The sequence below is a fragment of the Neomonachus schauinslandi genome, chromosome 1 (genome assembly GCF_002201575.2).
Source record: "Neomonachus schauinslandi chromosome 1, ASM220157v2, whole genome shotgun sequence".
Taxonomy (NCBI): domain Eukaryota; kingdom Metazoa; phylum Chordata; class Mammalia; order Carnivora; family Phocidae; genus Neomonachus; species Neomonachus schauinslandi.
Genome location: NC_058403.1, coordinates 192967057 through 192990013, shown reverse-complemented (window position 1 = coordinate 192990013; position 22957 = coordinate 192967057). Strand labels below are relative to the sequence as shown.

General features: G+C 43.1%; 1 protein-coding gene across 1 annotated transcript in view; it reads right to left on the bottom strand.

Moving 5' to 3' along the window:
- Positions 1 to 21268, bottom strand: part of CHDH (choline dehydrogenase) — a 33616-nt gene extending 12348 nt beyond the window's left edge. The window contains exon 1 of the mRNA XM_044916834.1: positions 21121 to 21268. The gene's annotated coding sequence lies outside the window, so the exon portion shown is untranslated. The remainder of the gene's footprint in view (positions 1 to 21120) is intronic.
- Between the last annotated feature and the right edge of the window lie 1689 nt (positions 21269 to 22957).

Genomic DNA, 22957 nt, shown 5'->3' with positions numbered 1-22957 from the left:
CCATCAGTGCAGCCTCAGCGGCTACAGCCAGGCCACTCAGGCAGACACAGCAGGGGCCAGCCCTGCCCACCAGTATGCCACAGAAGTTGTGGCCCAGTCACAACAGGAAGGCGCAAACAGCCCACACAAGGGACACCCCTTGGGTGCCTGGTTCTGGTGACCGGGGAGACAGCACTCCTGGGCCCTACAGGACGCCTTCTACAAAAGGCCCTACCGAATACACAGAGAGTCAGACAGAATGAGGCTACAGAAGAATGTATTCTAAACAAAAGCAGATGATAGGACCTCAGAAAAAGAAAAGCAAAATAGAAATCGGCAATCTACCTGCTAAAGAGTTCAAAGTAACGGTCATACGTTACTTTTTACAACGGAAGAGTGGATGGGCTCAGAGAGAATATCAACAAAGAGAACATATAAAAAGGCACAAATCAGAGCGGAATAATAACTGAAAAATACAATAGAGGAAATCAACAGCAGATTAGAGGATGCAGAACAGATCAGCAATCTGGAAGACAAGGTAGTGGAAAGCACCCAAGCTGAACAGCAAAAAGAAAATTTTAAAAATGAGGATAGATTAAGGAACCTCTAAGACTACATCAAGTGTACTAACATTCACATTAAAGGGGTCCCAAAAAGAGAAGAGAGAATGGGGCAGAAAACTTATTTGAAGAAATAATAGCTGAAAATTTCCCTAACCTGGGGAAGAAAATAAGACATCCAGGTCCAGGAAGCACAAAAAGCCCCTAACAAGATGGACCCAGGACATCCACACCAAGCCACATAATAATTAAAATGGCAAAGATTAAAGAGAATTGTAAAAGCAGGAAGAGAAAAGCAAATAGTTACATATAAGGAAAACCCTCATAAAGCTATTACCAGATTTTTCAGCAGAAACTTTGCAGGAAGAAGAGAGTGACATGATACATTCGAAGTGCTGAAAGGAAAAAACCTACAACCAAGAATACTCTATCCAGCAAGGTTATTGTTCAGAATTAAAGGAGAGATAGTTTCTCAGACAAATAAAAGTTGAAAACGTCCATCACCACTAAGCCAACCTTATAAGAAATGTTAAAGGGATCTCTTTAAGAGGAAAATAAAAGATCATAACTAGAGGAAAACTATGAAAGGAAACAATATCACTGGTAAAAGCAAACATAGAAAGGTAGTAGATTAATCACTTATAAAGCTAGTATGAAGGTAAAAGACAAAAGTAATAAAATTAATTATATCTACAAAAATTAGTTAAGGGACACAGAAAATAAAAAGATATAAAATATGATGTCATATACATTAAAACATGGAGGGGAATAAAAATGTAGTAATTTCAGAATATGTTCAAACTTAAGTGACCACCAACTTAATATAGATTGTTACATACATAGGATGTTATATATAAGCCTTACAGTAACCACAAACCAAAAACGTATAAGTACACAAAAATAAGCACAAAGGCATCTAAGCATAACACTAAAAAAAAGTCATCAAATCAGAAGGCACGAGAGAAAGAGAAGAAAGGAATAGAGAAGAACTACCAAAACAACCAGAAAACAATTTACAAAGTGGAAATGAGTGCACACCTATCAATAATTACTTTAAATGTAAATGGATAAATGCTTCATTCAAAAGGTACAGGATGACTGAATGGATAAAAAGTATAAGACCCATCTATATGCTATCTACAAAAGACTCACTTCAGACCTAAAGACACATGCAGACTGAAAGTGAATGGGTTGAAAAAGATATTTCATGAGAATGGAAGAAGAAAAAAGAAAAGGAAAAAGAAAAAGAAAAAGCTGGGGCAGCAATACTTATAATGACAAAATAAACTTTAAAACAAAGACTGTAACAAGAGAAAGCATTACATGATAAAGGAATCGATCCAGCAAGAGAATATAACAATATCTAAGCATAAAGGAAGAAATTGATAGTAATGCAATAATAGTAGAGGACTTTAAAATCCCATTTACATCAATGGATAGATCATCCATGCAAAAAATCAATAAGGAAACAGTGGTTTTGAGTGGCACATTAGACCAGAGAGACTTAGCAGATATATATATAGAACATCCCATCCAAAAATAACAGAATAAACATTCTTTTCAGGTGCACATGGAATGTTCTCCAAGATAGTTCTCACGTTAGGCCACAAAATAAGTTTCAGTAAATTAAAGAAGATTAAAATCCTATCAAGCATCTTTTCCAACCATGATGGTATGAAACTAGAAATCAATTACAAGAAAAAAAACTGGAAAAAAGACAAACATGTGGAGGCTAAATAACATGCTACTAAACAACCAATAGGTCAATGAAGAAATAAAAGAGGAAATTAAAAAAACACCCAGAGACAAATGAAAATGGACAACAATGGTTCAAAATCTTTGGGATTTAGCAAAAGCAGTTCTAAGAGGAAAGTTTATAGCAATGCAGTCCTACCTCAAGAAACAAGAAAAAAATCTCAAATAAACAATCTAACTAGAAAAAGAAGCCCAAAGTCTGTAGAAGGAAGGAATTAATAAATATCAGAGCATAAATAAATAAAATAAAGACTAAAAAAAAACAACAGAAAAGATCAATGAAACAAAGAGCTGGTTCTTTGAAAAGATAAACAAAATTGATAAACTGCTAGTCAAATTCATCAAGAAAAAATAAAAACTCAAATAAAATCACAAATGAAAGAGAAATTACAACCAACACCACAGAAATACAAAGGATTATGAGACTACTATGAAAAATTATACACCAACAAATTGAAATACCCAGAAGTGGATAAATTCCTAGAAACATACAATTTTCCAAGACTGAATTAGGAAGGAATAAAAAATCTGAACAGACCTATTACCAGTAATGAAATTCAATCAGTAATGACAAAACTCTCAACACACAAAAGTCCAGGACTAGATATTTTCACAGGTGAATTCTATCAAGAAGAGTTAATACTTATCCTTCTCAAACTATTCCAAAAAACAGAAGAGAAAGGAATGCTTCCAAAATCATTCTATGAGGCCAGCATTACCCTGATACCAAAACCAGACAAAGATACTATAAGAAAATTATAGACCAATATCCCTGATGAACATAGGTCCAAAAATCCTCAACAACATATTAGCAAACCCAATTTTCAAACAATACATTAAAAGGATCATTCACCATAATCAAGTGGGATATATCCCAGGGATGTAAGGATGGTTCAATATTTACAAATCAATTAATCTGATACACCATGTTAACAAAATGAAGGATAAAAATCATATCATCTCAAAAGATGCAGAAAAAAACATTTAACAAAATTCAACATCTATTCATGATAAAAAAAAAAAAACTCTCAACAAAGTGGGTAGAGAGGGAACATACATCAAGATAATAATGGCCATATATGACACACCCACAGCTAATGGGTGAAATAGCCAACAGCCAATGGTAAAAAGCTGAAAGCTGTCCCTCTAAGATCAGAAACAGGAGAAAGATGTCCACTCTTACCACTTTTATTAAACATAGTACCAGAAGTCCTAGCCACAGCAATCAGATAAGAAAAAGAAATGAAAGGCATCCAAATTGGTAAAGAAAAAGTAAAACTGTCATTATTTGCAGATGGCATGATACTATATATAGAAAACCCTAAAGATTAAAAAAAAAAAAAACCCTATTAGAACTAATAAATGAATTCAGTAAAGTTGCAGGATACAAAAATTACTATATAGAATGCTGTTGAGTTTCTATACACTAATGATGAACTGGAAGAAAGAGAAATTAAGAAAACAATCCCATTTACAATTGCATCAAAAAGAAAAAGATACCTAGAAATAAATTTAACCAAGGAGCTCAAAGACCTGTACTCTGAACTATAAGATCTCAATGAAAGAAACTGGAGATGACACAAAGAAATGGAAAGATATACCAAGGTCATGGGTTTGAAGAACTAATATCCTTAAAATGTTCATACGTCCCAAAGCAATCTACAGATTCAGTGCAATCCCTATCAAAGTAACAATAGCATTTTTTACAGAACTAGAACAAATAATCCTCAAATTTGTATGGGAACCCAAAAGATCCTGAATAGCCAAAGCAATCTTGAGAAAGAAGAACAAAGCTGGAGGTATCCTGCGCCCAGATTTCAAACTATACTACAAAGCCATAGTAATCACAACAGCATGGTACTGGCACAAAAACAGACACATAGATCAATGGAACAGAATAGACAGCCCAGAAATAAACCCATGTTTATGGTCAATTAATCTATGACAAAGGAGGCAAGAATATCCAATATACAAAAAAAGACAGTCTCTTTAATAAATAGTGTTGGGAAAATGGGGCAGCTATGTTGAAAAGAATGAAACTGGGCCACTTTCTTACACCATACACAAAAATAAACTCAAAATGGATTAGAGACCTAAAGTAAGGCCTAAAACCATAAGAAAAAAGTACAGCATAAGAAATATAGTCAATAATACTGCAATAACATTGTATGGTGACAGATGGTAACTACACTGAAAACCACGGTGAGCATTTTGTAATGATTTAATTCTTGAATCACTATACTGTAAAGCTGAACTAATATAATATTGTATACTTACAACTAAAATTAAAAATAATAAATATTGAGGCATAAAAGAACACAAAAAAGAAATGACTCATTATTAAGAGATAAAGTAGTCAACAGAACCAGACCAAGGGAGGACCCATCCAGATGTCAGAACTGTCAAAGACTTCAAAATAACCAAGTTTCACATTTTACAAGATTTAGTTGAAATGGTGGACAACATGTTGAACAGATAGGCGATTGCAGCAAAAATTGGAAACTTAAAAAAGGGACAAACAGAAATGCTCAAAATAAAAAAATTATCAGAGGGGCACCTGGGTGGCTCAATCGTTAAGCATCTGCCTTTGGCTCAGGTCGTGATCCCAGGGTCCTGGGATCAAGCCCAGCATCGGGCTCCCTGCTCAGAGGGGAGCCTGCTTCTTCCTGTCCCTCTGCTTACTGCTCTGCCTACTTGTACTCTCTCTGTCAAATAAAATTTTAAAAAAATTATCATGAAAACAATGGATCGTGGATAACCATATCAAAAACTAATGATGTATTGTATGGTGACTAACATAATAAAATTTTAAAAAAAAAAGAAAGAGGGCGCCTGGGTGGCTCAGTTGGTTAAGCGACTGCCTTCGGCTCAGATCATGATCCTGGAGTCCCGGGATCGAGTCCCACATCGGGCTCCCTGCTCGGCAGGGAGTCTGCTTCTCCCTCTGACCCTCCCCCCTCTCATGTTCTCTGTCTCTCATTCTCTCTCTCGCAAATAAATAAAATCTTAAAAAAAAAAGAAAGAAAATAAAAAAGGTACAGTTGTCAGATTAAACCCCAATAAAAAATAAAAATAAAAAATTTAAAAGGTAAAAAAAAATTATCAGATCTGAATAATTTGTTTGGTTACAGCAGAGAAGAGAACAAGTGAAAATGCAATTAGGTTAATAGGAATTATCCAAATGGAAATAATATAAAATGGAGAAAGAGTAAAAGAGAGAGGAATAGAGACAGAACAGCTAAGAGCCACGAGATGGTATCAAACTATCTAGAGTTAAGATAATTGGAATCCCAGTAGGAGAGGTATAAAAGGAAAAAGGAGAAGGGAAAGGGGGGGGGGGGGGGGGGTGTGGTGAGAGGAAGAAAGGGAGAGAGAGAAAAGGACAAAGAGAAAACAGAGGAGAAAAAATATTTAAAGAGATCAGTGCTGAGACTTTTCCAAAATTAATATAAGACAAAATATCCCAGGATCCAAGAAGCTTAGAACATCCAATGCAGAAAAAAAAAAAAAAAAAAACATCTAAGTACATAATAGTCAAATTGCTGAAATCCCAAGAAAAAATCATCAAGACAGCCAGCCAAAAAAGAAACATGCACAGAGGAATAAATATAAGAGTGACAACAAACTTCTCATCAAAAAACATGCAATCTAGAAGATAATGGAGTGACAGCTATAAAATACTGAAATGGGGGGACAACCCCAGTAAACTTACAACTCTCTATATCCAGTGAATCTATTTTTCAAATATGAAGGAGAAAGACATCTTCAGAGAAACAAAAGCTGAGCAAATATATTGCCAGTGGATCTGCACTGCAAGATATGCTAAAGGAAGTTCTTCAGGCAAAAGAAGTATGACACCAGCTAGAAATTTCAATGAAGAGCAATGGAAATGGTAAAAATGTGGGTGTGTGAGTTTCTTATGACCTTGGTAACAAATGACCATAAACTTGGTGACTTAAAACAACACAAATTTTTTCTTACAGTTCTGGAGGCCAACAATTTGAAAACAGTTTCACTGGGCTAAAGTCAAGGTATCAGCAGGGCTAGTTCCTTCTAGAAGCTCTCTAGAGGAGAAGCCATTTCCTTGCCTTTTTTAGATTCTGAGCGTCACCTGTATTCCTTAGCCTCTTGCTTCTGTTGTCACATCTTCTACTTCTGTACTTGTATCTCCCCCTTATTCGGACACTTGTGATTACATCATTGGGATCTCCTGGATAATCCAGGATCATCTCTCCATCTCAAGATTGTTTATCTCATCTGCAAAGTCCATGTTGCCACATAAGGTAACATATTCACAGACTCCAGAGTTAGAACATGGATATCATGGAAGGCAATTGTTAAGCCTACCACAGTGGGTAAATACAATACACTTTTTCCCCCTTGTTTCTATTTCTATTTTTTAAGCTAGGAATTATATTTTTACTCAAACATAATTAACATACAGTGTTACGTTAGTTTCAGGTGTACAATATAATGATTCAACAATTCTATACATTTCTCAGTGCTCACCAAGATAAGTGTACTCTTACTCTTAACAATAGAGAACTGAGGGTTGATGGAAGGAGGGGAGTAGGGGATGGGCTAAATGGGTGATGGGTATTAAGGAGGTCATTTGTTATGATGAACACTGGGTGTTTTTTTTTTTTATTTTATTTATTTATTTGAGAGAGAGGATGAGAGGAGAGAGAGAGCACATGAGAGGGGGGAGGGTGAGAGGGAGAAGCAGACTCCCTGCCGAGCAGGGAGCCCGATGCGGGACTCGATCCCGGGACTCCAGGATCATGACCTGAGCCGAAGGCAGTCGCTCAACCAGCTGAGCCACCCAGGCGCCCCAACACTGGGTGTTATATGTAAGTGATGAATCACTAAATTCAACTCCTATACACTACAAGCTAACTAGAATTTAAATAAAAACTTGAAAAAGCAAAAAAAAAAAAAAAATTAAAGAAATGAGCCCGGTGATGGGTATTAAGGAGGGCACGTACTGCATGGAGCACTGGGTGTTACAGGCAAACAATGAATCATGGATCACTACATCAAAAACTAATGATGTAATGTATGGTGATTAACATAACATAACAAAAAAGAAAGAAATGAAATGTAATCCTACTGAGAATCTAGTTTACAGCAGTTATAAAGAATTTTTATAATAAAAACCTTCCTTAAAAAAAAAGATAAGTGTACTCTTAATCCCCTTTAACTTTTTCACCCATCCCCCCACCCACCTCCCTTCTAACATATAAAATGGAATATTACTCAGCCATAAAAAAGAATGAATTTTGCCATTGGCAACAACATGGAGGAATCTAGAGGGTAGAATGCTAAGTGAAATAAGCCTGAGAAAAACAGATACCATATAATCTCACTCATATGTGGAATTTAAGAAACAAAACAAATGAACAAAGAAAAAAGAAACAAAAAACCAGACTCCCGTTATTTTTAATCTCTTCAGAATATAATACACTATCTAAAGCTAAACTAGTAAAATATACAATAGGGTTTATAATATATGTGGCATTAAAATGTGCATAACAATAACAGCACAAAGAATAGGATGGGGAGAAACAGAACTATACTTTTATAAGGTTTTTATACCATACACAAAGTGGTTCAATATTATTTGGTATACTGTGATAAATGAAAGATATATATTGTAAACCTTATCACAATCATTAAAAACTAAATAAATCAAACATGAATTCCAGCTAATAAGTCAATAGTGGAGGTAAAATATAAAATAATCAAAAGAGGTAGTAAAAGAAAATAAAAAGAGATAGGAAAACTCAAATATATGCTGTCTACACAAAAAAAACTACTTTCAATATAAAGACATAATAAAAAATGGAAAAAAAAAAAGATGTACCACATAAACATCATATCAAAACAGTATAGAATTAGAGTGGCTATATTAATATCAGACAATGTAGACTTCAGTACAAAGAATATTACTAAGGTTAAGAGGACATTTCAAGATGACAAAGGGGCCAATTTATCATAAAGACAAAATAATTCTAAATGTGTATATGCCTAGTAGAGCTTCAAAATCATGAAGCAAAAATTGATAGAACTGAAAGGAGAAATGTATAAATAATCACACTTGGAGACTTCATCACTCCCCCTTCTCAGTAAGAGATAAAACGTCTAGGCAAAAAATCAGTAAGAATACAGAAAACAATATTATGAACGAAATTGACCTAATTAACACTTATTATTGAACACCCAAACAACAGCAGAATACATGTTCTTTGCAAGTATACTTCACTAAGGAAGACCTAATTCTGGGCCATAATAAAAATCTCAACAAATGTAAAAGGGCTGAAATGATACAAAGTATGTTCTCTGTCCACAAAAGAGTTGATTTAGAAATAAATAAAAAATATATATCTGAAAAATCCATAAGAAATTAAGCAACACACTTCTATATAACCCATGAGTCAAAGAAGAGATGACAAGAGAAATTAAAGTTAGCATATGTCTGAACTGAATGAAAATGAAAACACAAGAGACCAAAATGTGTGGAATTCAGGTGAAGCAGTGCTTTGAGGAAATATATGGCATTACAATGCTTATATTAGAAAGGTCAGATCTCCAACCTATACTTTTACCTTTAAAAAATCAGAAAAAAGAAAATCAATCCCACAGTAATCATAAGTAATAAACATAACAACAGAAATAAATAAAACTGAAAACAAATTTAAAAGTAGAAAAAATAAAACCAAAATTTGGTTCTTTAAAACAATAAAATAATAAACCTCTACCCAAAGAAAAGAGAAGGAACACAAATTACCAACATCGGCACTGACAGAGGAGGTATCATTACCTATTCTATAGACAATTAAAAGGCAATAGAAGGATAACATAGAAACTTTGTGCCAAAAAATGCGATAATTGAAAGATTCTCAAAGCTGACTCAAGAACTATGTTACCTAAATAGCTACACATATCTATTAAAGAGATTGAATTCATTATCTAAACTCTTCTCACAAAGAAAACTTTGGACTTCATTGGTAAAATCTAAGAAACATCCAAGATGGAATAATACCAATTCTATAGAAAAATAGAGAACAGTTTCCCACTTATTTTTATAACGCCAGCATTAACCTGTTACCAAAACCAGACAAAGCCATCACAAAAAGACTACAGACCAATATCCATCGTGAACTGAGATGCAAAAATCCTTAACAAAATTTTAGCAAATCAAATCCAGCAACATACACTATAACCAACTAGAGTTGAATCCAGTGATGCAAAGTTGGCTCAACAGTAGAAAACAAATCAATGTATTTCATCATATTAAGAAACCAAAAAAAGAAAAACCATGTGATCATCCTATTGCAGAAAGCATTTGGCGATACTCCATATTCCATCCATAAAATCTCTGTGTACTCAAGGAACGAAAGAGAACTCCCTGATAAAGAGCATCTATGAGATACCTATAGCTAGCTTTGTACTAACGGTCAAAGGCTAAAAGCTTTCCCCCTGAGGTCAGGAACGAGGCAAGGATATTCACTCTCACCACTGTTTATTCAACATTGTGTGAAGGTTCTAACCAGAATTTTAAGGTTAATTATTATAAAAGTAAAAGGCATACAGATTAGAAAGAATTATAAATGTCCTTATTTACAGATAACATGATCATCTACACAGAAATCCCCAAGGAATTTTACAAAAGTGACTGGAATTAATAAGTGAATTTAGCAAGGTCACAGGATACAAGGTCAACATACAAAGGCAACTGTATTTTTATATGCTATTAACAACTGGGCAATTTAAATGTAAAAAATGTAATAAAGACTGAGTTTATTTTTGATGCTTGACCACTGACAGCTTTAAGCTCCATCCCTCCCTCTCGCCCTCTATCTGGGCAAGTCAGTAAGAAAGCCCTGGCATTCCTGCCCTGTTGGGGGGCAGCGGGTGGGGAGTAGGTCAAATCCTGCAACTCGAACCCATATATAGGAATCTCCACCTTGGTCCCACTCCCTAACCATAATAAAAACCAGAGCCATTTACCCTTCCCTTCACTCAAGCTATCCCAGACCAACTTGTGTGTCAGCACTACTCTCCCCCAAAAACCCCATTATGGAGAAATAAGCCTTTTCATAGCCTCTTGATATATGTGTGGTGTCATCAGTCTCAACATTCAAATTCTGGGTGGTGGTAGGGTAGGGTTGATCCCATCTTCTGTGGGGCAACCACAAAATAAAACAATACCATTTTCAAGAGCATCAAGAAATATGAAATATTTAGGAGTAAATTTAACAAAATACGTGCAAGACTTATACAATGAAAACTATAAAACTGTTTTTAAAAATTAAAGATAACCTAAATAAATAGAGAGCATGAACAGGAAGACCTAACTTTGTTATGGTGTCAATACTCTCTAAATTGACTTATAGATAAGATGCAATGCCAATCAAATCTCAGCAGGAATTTTTTTTTTTTTTTTTAGAAATTGACATGCTGACTTCAACACGTATATGGAAATACCAAGGCCATAGAAAGTTGTAGTCGATTCATACAAAGAAACTCCACAGAACAGTGAAAATGAAGGGACACAGAACTTCACATCAACACAAATGAATCCTAGAAATATGTTCAAATATAAAAGGCAAACTATGCCTGGTATGACCTAAATAAAACCTTTATATAAATACAGTTTTAAAACATGTAATTCCTATGTGTACCCAACATCAGAGCCCCAAAATATATGAAGCAAACATTAACAGATTTGAAGGGATTAACAGACAATTCTACAGGAAGTGGAGACTTCTATACTCAGATTTCAATGATGGACAGAATAACCAGATAGATCAATAGGCAATAAATGACTTGATTAACACTACAATCCCAATAGTAGACCTCTACAGAACACTCTACCGAACAGCAGAACAGACATTCTTCTCAAGTACACATGGAACATTCTTCCATGTGTACATGCATATATTAGGCCACAAATCTTAATAAATTTTTAAAAAGATTGAAATTATACAAAATATCTTTTCTAATCATAATGGAATGAAAATAGAAATCACTATCAAAAGGAAAACTAGAAAATTTGCAAATATGTGGAAATTAAACAATACACTCTTAAACAACCAATTTGTCAAAGAAGACATCACAAGGGATGTTAGAGACAAATGAAAATGAAAACAATACACCAAAATTTATGAGATGGAGCAAAAGCGGTGCTAAGAGAGAAATTTTTAATTGTTTTTTTTTTTTAAAGATTTTATTTATTTATTTGAGAGAGAGAGAATGAGAGAGAGCACATGAGAGGGGGGAGGGTCAGAGGGAGAAGCAGACTCCCCGCCGAGCAGGGAGCCCGATGCGGGACTCGATCCCGGGACTCCAGGATCATGACCTGAGCCGAAGGCAGCCGCTTAACCAACTGAGCCACCCAGGCGCCCCGAGAAATTTTTAATTGTAAATGCATACATTAAAAAAGAAGAAAGATCTCAAAAAAACAAACAAACAAACCCCTAACTTTACATCTTAAGGTACTAGAAAAAGAAGAGCAAACTAAACCCAGAGCTATCAGAAGGAAGGAAATAATAGATTAGAACAGAGATAAATGAAATGAGGAACAAAAAAAACAATAGAGAAAATCAAGCCAAAAGTTGGTTCTTCAAAAACAAAGACAAGCCTTTAAGTAGATGAGATAAGAAAAAAGAGAGAAGACACAAATTAGTAAAATCAGGTATGAAAGCGGGGACATCTCTACTGTTTTACAGAAATAAAAAGGATTATAAGAGAGCACTATGAATAACTGTATGCCAACAAAGTAGATAACCTAGATGAAAATTCCCAACAAATTCCCAGAAATATACCATCTCCCTAAACTGAATCATGAAGAAACAGAAAATAGGAATAAATCTAGAATTAGGATGTCTGAAATAAAGTTTAAAGAAAGGAAAATAACGAGTGTTGACAAGGATGTAGAGAAACTGGAACTCCTGTGCACAGCTGGCTGGAGCATAAAATGACACAGTCACTGCAAAAAAAAAAGTTGGGCGGGTCCTCAAAAAGTTAAACATAGAATTACCATACGATCTGGCAGTTCCACTCCTAGATATATACCCAAAAGAACTGAAAGCAGGGTCCCAGATACTTGTACTCCGGTGTTTCCAGCAGAATCATTCATAATAGCAGAAAGGTAGAAAGAACACAAGTGGCCATCAAGAGGTGACTAAAGGAGCAGGGTGTGGTATATCCATGCAACAGAGTATTATTCAGCCTCAAATAAGAACAGAATTCTCATACATGCTACAACATGGATGAATCTTGAAAACACTATGTGAAGTGAAGTCAGGCAGTCACAAAAGGACAACTGTTGCATGGTTCCATTTATATGAGAGAAATTCGAAGAGACGGAAAGTAGATTCGAGGTGACCAGGGGCTGGCGGGGAGAGGAAAAGGGGAGTTACAGGCACGCCTCTGAGATATGGCAGGTTTGGTTCCAGATCAATGCAATAAAGCAAACATCACAACAAAGTGAGTCAAATGAAGTTTGTGGTTTCCCAGTGCGTGTAAAAGTTGTGTTCACCCTATACTGTGGTCTATAGAGTGTGCAATAGCATTATGCCTAAAAGAACCAATGCATATACCTTAATTTAAAAATATATATATATATTTTTTACTAAAAACTGCTAACAGTCATCTGAGCTTATAGAGAGTCCTGATCTTTCAGCTGATGGAGGGCCCTGCCTCCATGTCGATGGCCGCTGACTTATCAGGGCAGTGGGTGCTGAAGGCTGGGGCGACTGTGGCGATTTCTTAAGTAGGACAAGACTTAAGAAGACTTAAGAGAAGTCTGCCGCACCGAGTGACTCCTGCTTTCACAAATGCGATGCGTAGCATGCGATGCCTCGGATGGCGTTTTACCCACAGTAGAACCTCTTTGAAAAGTGGAGTCGATCTTCTCAAACCCCACTGCTGCTTTATCAACTCAGTTGATCTGCTACTCTAACTCCTTTGTCGTCATTTCAAAAATCATCACAGCATCCTCACCTGGAACAGATTGCAGCTCAAGAAACCACGTTCTTTGCCTACCCCCTAAGAAGCAACTCCTCATCCGTTCAGGTTTTACCATGAGATTGCAACAACGCTGTCCCATCTTCCGGCCCCACATCTGATTCTGGTTCTCCTGCTGTTTCCACGACATCTGCAGTCACTTCCTCCACGGGTCTTGAACCCCTCAAAGTCCTCCGGGAGGGCGGGAATCCGCTTCTTCCAAACTCCTGTCCATGTTGATAAAGCTTATCGTCTCAAGAATCACACATGTTCTTAATGGTATCTAGGCGGTGAATCCTTTCCAGAGGGTTTTTAATGGACTTTGCCCAGATCCATCAGACGAATCACTGTCTGTGGCAGCTATAGTCTTACGAAGCATGGTTCTTAAATAATAAGACTCGACAGCTGAAATTACTCCACGAACCGTGGGCTGAAGAATGGACGTTGTGTTGGCAGGCGGGGAAACAACATGAATCTTGTTGTCTCTCTCCATGAGAACTCCTGGGTGACCAGGGGCTTTGCTCATGAGCAGTCATATTTGGAAAGGAATCTTCTTTTCTGAGCAATAGGTCTTAATAGTGGGCTTAAAATATTCAGTAAACCATGTCGTAAAGAGATGAGCTGTCAGCCAGGCTTTGTTGATCACTTACAGAGTAGAGATAGCATAATTCTTCAGGGCCCTAGAACTTTCCAAATGGTAAATGGGCCCTTAAAGACACCAGCTACATTCACCCTTAAACAGAGAATCAGCTTGTCCTTTGAAGCATAGAAGCCAGGCCTTGACTTCTCTTCTCCAGCTATGAAAGCCCTAAATGGCATCTTCTTCCAATAGAAGGCTGGTACATCTACACTGAAAATCTTTTGTTTAGTGTAGCCACTTTTTTTTTTAAAGATTTTATTTATTTACGTGACAGTGAGAGACACAGTGAGAGAGGAAACACAAGCAGGGGAGTAGGAGAGGGAGAGGGAGAAGCAGGCTTTCCTCGGAGCAGGGAGCCTGATCAAGCCCCACGGCTTGATCCCAGGACCCTGGGATCATGACCCAAGCCGAAGGCAGTTGCTTAACCGACCGAGCCACCCAGGCGCCCCAAGCTGAGCTAGATCTTTCCGGATAATTTGCTGCAGCTTCTACATCAGCGCTTGCTGCGTTACCTTGTACTTTTATGTTCTTCCCTTCCACCTCATGAACCCACCTCTGCTCGCTTCAGACTCTTCTCCTGCAGCTTCCCCACCTCTCCCAGCCTTCACAGAATTGAAGAGAGTTCGGACCTTGCTCTGGATGAGGCTTTGGCTTAAGGGAATGCGGTGGCTGGTCTGATCTTCTCTCCAGACCACTCAGACTTTCTCCATAGCAGCAATAAGGCTGTTTCACTTTCTTATCGTTCGAGTGTTCACTAAAGTAGCACTTTTAATTTCCTTCAAGGACTTCCTCTGCGTTCACCACTTGGCTAACGTTTGGCTCAAGAGGCTTGGCTTTCGGCCTAAATTTTCAATATGCCTCTCTAAGCTTCACCATTTCTAGCTTTTGATTTAAACTGAGAGACGTGGATCTCTTCCTTTCAGAGGCCACTGTAGGGTCATTAATTGGCCTAAGTTCCATATTGTTTTGTCTCAGGGACTAGGAAGACCCAAGGAGAGGGAGGGAGAAAGGGAGTGTTGGGTTGGTGGGGCAGTCAGGACACACAACATTTATAGGTTAAGTTCCCCATCTCACAAAGGCTCGGTTCATGGTACTTCAAAACCCATGACAACAGGAACATCCAAGATCACGGATCACAGATCCCCATAACGAACAATAAAGTTGGGAATACTGTGAGAATTACCAAACTGTGACACAGAGATATGCGGTGAGCAAATGCTGTTGGAAAAATGGCAACAGCAGACTTGCTTGACGCAGGGTTGCCTCAAACTTCCATTTGTGAGAAACAGATCTGTGAAGCACAATAAAGCAAAGCGCAGTAAAACGAGGTATGTCCGTTCTGTTTTGCAGGTACAGAACTTCTGTTTGAGGTGACGGAACATTTTGGAAATGGAGAGTAGTGATGGTTGCACAACATTGTGAATGTACTTAATGCTACTGAATTGGACACTTAAAAATGGTTAAAATGGGGGGCGCCTGGGTGGCTCAGTCGTTAAACGTCTGCCTTCGGCTCAGGTCATGGTCCCGGGGTCCTGGGATCGAGCCCCGCATCGGGCTCCCTGCTCGGTGGGAAGCCTGCTTCTCCCTCTCCCTCACTTGTGTTCCCTCTCTTGCTGTGTCTCTGTCAAATAAATAAATTAAATCTTTATTAAAAAAATGGTTAATTTTTATGTTACGTACATTTTGCCATAATAAAAAAAAAAAACCTCCCGTATCTTATACAATTCTGGATGTTGTTGAGGGACTCAAAACTATGACTGAGAAAAGTATAAAGAAGCCCAGGATATTGCCTCTGAGTAGGGTTGACAGCTCCACTGAAGGTCTGAAATAATTGATAATAAAAGTCGACAGGGTTAGGAAGCAACATGGCACCTTTACCAGGAGGCACCAAGCCTACTGTGGAGAAGTGAAGACAGGTCCCTATTCATGGGGTGACGGCAGGTCACTTACTCTCCTTGACCCCAGTCACTCCAAACCCCATCTCCTATCACAGCTCTGCCTCCAACACCCCCCTCCCTATGCCCCCCACGGAGGGACCTTTAATTGCTCTCAAAGTTCTGGATCTGACCTTCAACTAGGCATGCATCCCTCCAGCCTCTGGGCAGGGGCAGACTAAACTGGGGCCCGCCCGTCTGGTGCCCACCTCTGTTGAAACTGGGAAAGTCCCTCAGGGTGCCTCTGTCTCCCTCCCCCGCTCTCCCAGAATCCCTGGCCCAAGATTTGCTGAATAATGGGGACAGGAAAGTGCAGGGCGCTCTCACTTCCCTTCTCAGGAGGCACATGGTCTAGCTCTCTGCCCCATGGCCAGGGGTGGGGTGGGGTGGGCTTTCCTCTTCTCTCCTGGCAGGCTGGGTGCCTAGGCTCCAGGCCGCTCCTCCCCAAGAGCAACATTTCCCTGTTCCTGAGACCCATCTGAGGGGACCAGCTCCCTCCTCCCCTCAGAAGGCAGGTTTGGGCCAGGTGCAGGGGGTGGGGGGATGGTGGGGGGTGGAGCGGAGGAGTCACTCAGGCTCCTGGCTCACAGTGTTGCAAAGTGACAGGTCCTACAACACACTCACTGTGTGCAAGGGAATGAGGGGTTGCAGAGGGAGGGCTCACTGCCCAAAGGGAAAGCCTTGGGAGCAGGGACCCCCTCATCCCTAGTGCAGTGCCCTCTCAGGCTTCCAGACCAGGTGGGCGGGCAGACTGACCCTCAGGGGGCAGGAGTGACAGGGAAGTAGCCCTTTCCACTTTGCTGGGCTACCTGGGCTGGGAAGGAGTTCCCTGGCATTGGCCGTGTGGAAAGTGAGGGGTGGGGCGGAGGTAAGGAACCAGAGAAAGCCAAGACAGCTCGTGTGTCCACCTGAGGGAGTGTGTGTGTGTTAGGGGGTGGGTGGGGAGTCCTACCACAGGTCAGGTGGCATCCGAGGCTTCCTTCTGAGTCTGGGTGTCTATTCCCCTGACTCGCCCTGTTTCCTGGGACCAACCCTGGCTCTGTTTAGGGCCCTGTCTGTCCACTCCTGGGCTCTGAGCAGGAGAGGAAGGGGCAAGAGGAGACTTCCATCTGTTCTGCTCCCCAGTCCAGGGGAGAAGACCCTCGTGCCACACTGGTCTCCCTGGGGCGCAGGGCCGCCACACCGAGCCGCCCCTTCCACCCAGCCAGTCTGCTTGGAGCTGGCCACCAGGTCCCTGTGGCACTTCTGTCTGCGAAGCAAGGCTTCGGTCAGTTCAGGCCCCCACCTCCAACTCCAGTGAGGGACACAGCAGATGGGCCAAGCGCAGATGACAATCAATGAGGGACAACGAATGCAGGAGCCACCTCACCCTATGAAGTACTGCTAGAGGCTTTTGTCAGCGTCGTACTTGGCAGCAACTAACAATTCTCTTTTCAAATTCTAAAATCAGTAGGTAAATACGTGTATTGAATAATTTGCCAAATTTCACGGTCAGAATTTCTTGCAGAATGATAAATTTCCATGTAATTGTGAGCTCGTGACCAGTGCACAACAAGTTTGATAATTTTGGTGGAGTCAAATTGCAACAGAACTGTGCCCAGAATAACTGTGCCCCATCTCAGCAGTGCCCACACTTGGGACACAGTCTGTCTCCAAAGTCACACAGCTGGAGAACTGACCAAACTTTCTGGAACAACACTTGTAACAGGTTCTTCACAATTTCTTGGCATGCACGCACACGTGTTGTGGGTGTGTGTGTGTGTGTGTGTCCACTCCAGCTTCTGGCCTGTGCAGTGTACTGGGCTAGGGTCAGACTTTTTGGGCCACCGAAGTCCTGGCCTTCGTTGGTAACCCAAGAAGAGATGACAGAACTCTGGGGAGGGAGCAGGCAGTCTCTGCCAGGCTTGAGGCACAAAACCTGCTTCAACCTTCGAGAAGCTCCACCAGGGCAAGGCCAATGACAGCGATTCTGCTTTGGGCACAGCTGTGGAGTGTGTAAACCTTTCCGAAAGGGGATGGACACATCAGGACTTTAAAGGGGCCGCCCTGTCTCCACAATCTCACTTCTAGGAATTTAACCAGAAGAGGACTCTTCACGACTATGAGAAAGCAAGCAGAAGAGGTCTGTCCCCCAGTCGTTTATGCTGGCAAGCAATGATAAAAACCTAACTGTCCACCAAGAGGGGGGGGCGGAGTGAAAGAATGGGCCCATCCACATGAAAGGACCTGTGAACCCCTTTAAATAGTGACCGTGTAGCCTGGTCCCTCCAGCCACAGCCTGAGCAGAGCCGAGCACCAAGCTCGGCTCCCAGTGACCATGGAGGCCCTTGATGCCCCAAGGCTGGCCCTGTCCCCGGAAGGACTGCCTTCACAACTGGCGCTGTGCTCTCGGGCCAGGATGGTGACAACAGTCACCCCACATCTGGGGGGGCCCCCCATCCAGTCAGGAGAGACACCACACCTACGAAATACCCTTGCCAAAAAAATCAAACCCGAATCTGCTCACACTTGTGGATCCACCCACCAATTCAGAAGAAAGTCAGAGGAGCACAGAAAAGGCCACCCAGAAACCCCACAAGGGGAATGCCATACATCTCTTCAACAACAGATGCCAGTGAAAAATAAACAAGACAGAGGGAGAGGGAGCAAAATCTTGCGAATAACGCACGGATCTTACTTAGATCCTGGGAATGTGAACAGCGGCTGGATTTCTGAGGCGGTTAAGAAAATCCCTGCTTGTCAGGTGGGACACTGGCCCTGTGGGTATGCTGTTTGAAACCCACCTCCCACCCAGATTTGCCCGGATTCAGGAGCGTCGGCCACCAGCGCCAGCCCACACGCAGCCGTGGAAGCGCAGAACCGGAAGTCAGAGTTGAGAAACTCTTAAGAGCAATTGCACACAGTGGCTTTATGTCTATTGGGTGCCCTCGTAAGATAATGGGCTTTCCAAAAAGGAAAGGAGCTGCTGGTTAAGATCCTTGGCTTGCAGCCCCAAAGCGGTCACCACTCGTGGTTTATTTAGCCCCTCTGGATCTCAGTTTTCTCATCTATAAAATGGGAACAGACGAACCATGAGAGACGATGGACTCTGAAAAACAAACTGAGGGTTCTAGAGGGGAGGGGGGTGGGAGGATGGGTTAGCCTGGTGGTGGGTATTGAGGAGGGCACATTCTGCATGGAGCACTGGGTGTTATGCACAAACAATGAATCATGGAACACTTCATCTAAAACTAATGATGTAATGTATGGGGATTAACATAAGAATAAAAAAAATAAAATATAAAAAAAAAAATTAAAAAAAAAAATGGGAACAGAGCCACCTCTTTCGTAGGTTTGTTGGGACAGCAAAAGGAAGTAAGAGCCAAAAAAACACCCTTCAGAAAATGAAAGGTGCCAAGCCAAAGCACGTGGCGACTTTGTCACATTCCCAGTGTGGCCGGGGTCCTGTCCTCGCCCTACTCCCCGCATAGCTCCACTCACCCTGCTTCCTCCTCCGTCGAGTGCCACCATGGCCAATAACAAGATCACTGATAATAGACTAATTCCTGTATCACTGGTCAAAACTAGATCACCAACCCTGCTCTGTGCACCCAGCGTCTCCGGTAACCCTCCCGGAGCGCTGTGGGGCCGACTTCAGCACCCCATGGACAGATGGGGCTCTGGGAGAACAGCGGTCCCCGACCCCCCGTGTCCCGACCGGCTTCGCGGTCACAGCGTCACACACACGCCAGCACCAGCGCGAATGCACACGGGCCGGGACCTCGCGGGCCTTCCTCCTGGGACAGGCAGGAGTCCGGGTCCTGAGCCGTCCCCAGCCTGGCCTCTCCTCACTGCAGCAGAGCAGATGACCGCCGCTGTGTGGCCCCGCGGGGAACACGGGGGTGCGGGCCTTCCGTGTGGCTTCCCGTCCCTGGCTCAAAGCACACATTACCTTCGACCCTGCAAAGCTCAACCAGCGGAGCAGAGGGGTCAGAGGGCTACCCAGGGCAGAGGTGCTCCCAACGGCCCCATGTCCCAGCGCAGGTGGGCCGCTGGGGCCCTGGGAAGCAGCCCAGAAACTGCTTGCTCTTCACGAGACAATGAGTCCACTGTTGACGGGCCAGGGCCTTGATTAATATTTGCAAAAGGAGCAAAGTGGAAAATTCCATCTGGGCCGAGGCGGGGCGCGGGATGTGTCAACAACCTCAATGACCTTGTTCTCTCAGGGATGGACCAGGCAGAGAAACGAAGGCCTGATAAAGGTGACAGAACCTGAGGCTGTCGCTGCACTTGGGTCCAAAGGAATTTCCTTACTTGGGTTGCAGAGGTATTACTTTGGCTGTCTGTCCTGCCTTCCCTGCCCCCAAATTTACACAGCATCTTAAAATCCTTCAACATTCTCCCTATCTCTTCAGAGTGTCCCCACAGCCCTGCCAGGCCAGCAGGGTAGAAGTCAGCCCCAGGTTATAGATAGGAAAACTGAGGCTCCAAGACACCAAGAGCTTCACCCAAGGCCAGCGGCTGGAGAGTGGCACACCAGGCAAATCCTGCGTCTCGGCCGCCCCTGGCAGCACAGAGCCTGTCCCGGGGAATGTGGAGTCAGGTGCCCCCGGGGACTGGACAGGGCAGCCTTCTGGGCTCCAGTAGAGGCCCTGACCGTCACTCCTCCAGAGAAGGAAGCCCAAACCGGCTCTCCTGGGCAGGCAGCTTTGTAAGCACCACCTGGCAGGAAGGTGCGCATCATTTGTGCGTTCAAGCATTTAGCGGTGCCTCCGAAATCCCGGGACAGGAAGGCACCCTGCGTGGCGGCTCTCTGAGAAACCCAGAACGGGCACAATTTGTGCCTGAAGGGGTAGGGTCAGAGTACCTCCAAAGGTTACTTCCCTCACAGGCTCAAGTCACCTCTGCGAGCTGATGTCACTTCACTGTCTCCTCCGCCCCGTGGGACAGAAAAGGAACCTGAGGCTCTGAGAAGCAGTGACTGGCCACACAGAGAGAGAGGAAGCGGAGACCACTGGGTATTTAGTGGCCCTGCCCCCGGTTTAGAAAGCCACAGCGTTATTGGGCTTAGGTAGTCAAATAAATGGTGTCCTTTTCAGCAGGGCCCTCAAAGGCTGCATGCTTGATCAATAAGGACCTCTCATGAAGGACACTTTTTGGAATGACCTTCCAAGCCAGTGTGGACCCCCGAGAAGACAGGCAGGACAGCTTGCTTGTCCGCAGAGAACACCAGCTGTGGCAGGGCCCTCCTGCCATGCCTCACCTTGCAGTCCTGTCTGCAGAGCCGGCCATGGGCATCATCACCATCCGGGAGCCGCAGCACTGTGCCCCCCACACCCCCTGCCCAGGTTCCCTCCTTCCACCCCCCCACCACATGCTCAGTGACCTCCACACCATACTCACCTGCCCCCTTCACCCACCAGCCCCTTCCCCTGTAGAAGGAACCCCCGCCTCTCCTTTTCTTAAAACCAACCCCCCTGACCCCACTCCAGTCTCTGAACCCACTTCCTCCCATGCCCGTCTTCTCCCTTCTTGCCAAAACCACTCCTGACTGCCAGTGATGTAAGCCAGGCCAACCCTGACCTCTCTGCCCCATTGATCCGTGAGGGCTGCTCCCTCACCCCCGGGTTTTCTCGCCATCCCCCCCCCCTTATATGTCTGACTCACAAATCCTATCTCCCGGTTCCACCTCTGCATGCCTGCTTGTCCCTGAAACCCTCGCCCTCAGTCCCACACTCCCACAGCAAGGCCTGCTGGGGCACTCGGCTGTATAAAGCCAGCATAGCTCTGAGCCTGGCCCACGACACAGGCTCAGCTGTTCACCGAGGGAATGCATACTGGTTAGCAGCTACCTCCCCGCTGCTACCCCCTGCCCTGCACAGCCACCCAGGTGGTCTGTATAAGGCTTAAAACTGTCCCCCCACCTAAAAGTCTGCTGTCATTCCTTGGCACCGCCAGACAAAGTTCACGATCTCCACCTGGCCAATGAGATTGTCTCCATCGGCCATTTCACGGCAGGGCGGGCACATGTGCCCTTGAACGTGCACTCATCTCATTCATCCTTGGTCCAAGAGCACCCATCAGCCAGCGCCTGTGTGTCACCTCTGCACCCCAGTACTGGCACCCTGCAGGTGTTTGCTGAGAAGACAGATAACTATCTGGGCTGGAAATGGTCTCAGGGACCACAGGGCTCAAAGCAATTCAGAGAGGTTGAGTAAGGGGCCCAGGGTGAGCCAGCCCCAGGCAGGGATGAGCCAAAAACCTCCCCTGAGCCACTCTTCCTGGTCAGGAACTAGATCAACCCTCTAGAAACGTCACCTGGAGCCTCATGTGTACGCAGGCCAGAGCCTCCGGTGACCTTGAGGCTGGGTCCAGTCCATGTAGGCCCAGATCTGAACCCCACAGGTGAGTCAGGCCTAGCACACAGTAGGACCTCAGCAAAACCAGCTGCTTGACAAAGTCAACCTCTCTCCAGCTGACAACTCCCTCCATAAGTCTCACTGCCCTCTCTAGGCCTTGGTCTCTTTATCTGTACAATGGCCTGCAAATTTAAGCGGCCTTGAGCTGGTCACCCTAACCTCGTCCTTTGCAAACAGAGGGGGCTGAAGCAGCGGAGTTTCAAGCTCTGCGATCCACTGTTAGCCCAACTAATTTTTGTTAACCTGTCCTCAAATCATTGTGTATCAAAAGATGGTTTCAGCAGCCAGCGGGCGTCAAAACTACCAGGGGCAGAGCCCAGCCCGGACTGAGGGGTCCCCTCGCAATCTGAGGGCGGGCCCAGGATTTGCATTTAAGGCGGCGCGGAGACGCGGGGGCAAAGCGAAACCCGCGCAGCGCGGCTGCGAGTCCACAGCAACGCAGGCTTCCGCCTTCGGAGACCCAAGAGTTAGTGTCAGACCTCCTTTTGTGGAAATAAACACACACCAGAAAAGCTGGGGGCGGGCGGGGGGGGGGGGGGGGAGGATTTCTACCACCCTAACACCAGACAACTTAGCTCCTGCGAAGAAGTAGCTCCCCCAAAGAACTCGACGAAGCTTCGGCTGCCCGCGACCCCACCCTTTGGTTTCGGGGCGCTGGGCCTTTGCATAAAGTGGGGCTCC